General features: G+C 37.0%; 1 pseudogene; it reads left to right on the forward strand.

Annotated features, from left to right (window-relative positions):
* Positions 1–452: 452 nt before the first annotated feature.
* Positions 453–1324, forward strand: LOC123940487 (annotated as a pseudogene).
* The last annotated feature ends 361 nt before the right edge of the window (positions 1325–1685 follow it).

Here is a 1685-nt window from a genome sequence, read left to right on the forward strand (position 1 = left end):
TTTCCACTGTAAGCATTCTTCTTGGAATTACAAAAATATTCATGAGAATGCTGATTTTCAGAGTTCAGTTATCAAACTGACATTTTAGGGAAATGGCTATTCCCTAGAGGATTCTGTGCCTATATTCAGAGATACTTAAGAAGAGTTTGTAGAAGCTTCTCTCTTTGTTGTAAAAAGAAAAATTTGGAAGGGAAGTTTTACATACTAAATTACAATCTTATGATGTTTATTCATCTGATCTATGAGCATGGAATGCTCTTCCAGTTTTTTGTGTCTTCTTCAATTTCTTTCATGAGCATTCTGTTGTTCCTCAAGTACAGATCCTTTTCCTCTTTTGTTAGGTTTATTCCCAGGTATCTTATGGTTCTTGGTGCTATAGTAAATGGAATCAATTCTCCCATTTCCTTTAATCTTATGTCTCCAGAATTCCTATATCAACAGGGAAGGCGAATATGACTGAAGATAACTACTCCTTGACCACTGAATTTATCCTCATAGGATTTACAGATCACCCAGAGTTGAAGAGCTTCCTGTTTGTGGTTTTCCTCACTATCTATGTGATCACTGTGGTGGGGAATCTTGGCCTGGTGACATTGATTTTTATGGAACATCCTCTTCACACACCAATGTACATCTTTCTGGGCAACCTGGCTCTGATGGATTCCTGTTGCTCCTGTGCCATTACCCCCAAAATGTTAGAGAACTTCTTTTCAAAGGACAGAACGATTTCTCTTTATGAATGCATGGCACAATTTTATTTTCTCTGCCTTGCTGAAACTGTAGATTGCTTTCTCCTGGCAGCAATGGCCTATGATCACTATGTGGCCATATGTAGCCCACTGCAGTACTACACCATGATGTCATAGAAACTCTGCATTCAGATGACCACAGGGGCCTAGATAGCTGGAAATCTGCATTCCATTATTCATATAGGGTTTCTCTTTAGGTTAATTTTCTGTGGGTCAAATCAAATTAATCACTTTTTTGTGATGTTTTACTGTTATATACACTCTCTTGTGTTGACCCTTATATCCATGAACTGATGATATTGATCTTTTCTGGTTCAGTTCAACTCTTCACCATCAGTAGTGTCTTAATATCTTACTTCTACACTCTCCTTACAATTTCCAAAATGAAATCCAAAGAGGGAAGAGGCAAAGCCTTATCTACATGTGCATCCCACTATCTCTCTGTCTCAGTATTCTATGGTTCTCTTACCTTTGTGTACATTCGACCACATTCAGTTAATGAAGAGGATGAAGTTATACCTGTTGCTGTTTTTTATACTCTAATGATTCCTTTATTAAACCCTTTTATTTTTTAGTCTAATAAATGAAGAAGTAATAAATGCTATGAAAAAAAATTACAAAGAAAATTTTATAACATTTTAAAAGAAATATCATCGGGGCGCCTGGGTGGCTCAGTGGATTAAGCCGCTGCCTTTGGCTCAGGTCATGATCTCAGGGTCCTGGGATTGAGCCCCGCATTGGGCTCTCTGCTCTGCAGGGAGCCTGCTTCCTCCTCTCTCTCTGCCTGCCTGTCTGCCTACTTGTGATCTCTCTCTCTGTCAAATAAATAAATAAAATCTTAAAAAAAATAAAATAAAAGAAATATTATCGTCTGTGGAAAACTAATTTAAATTTGAAAAAAATGTTTTTCAAAATCATTCAATATTGAGAAAGTAG

The sequence above is a fragment of the Meles meles genome, chromosome 4 (genome assembly GCF_922984935.1).
Source record: "Meles meles chromosome 4, mMelMel3.1 paternal haplotype, whole genome shotgun sequence".
In the NCBI taxonomy this organism is placed as follows: domain Eukaryota; kingdom Metazoa; phylum Chordata; class Mammalia; order Carnivora; family Mustelidae; genus Meles; species Meles meles.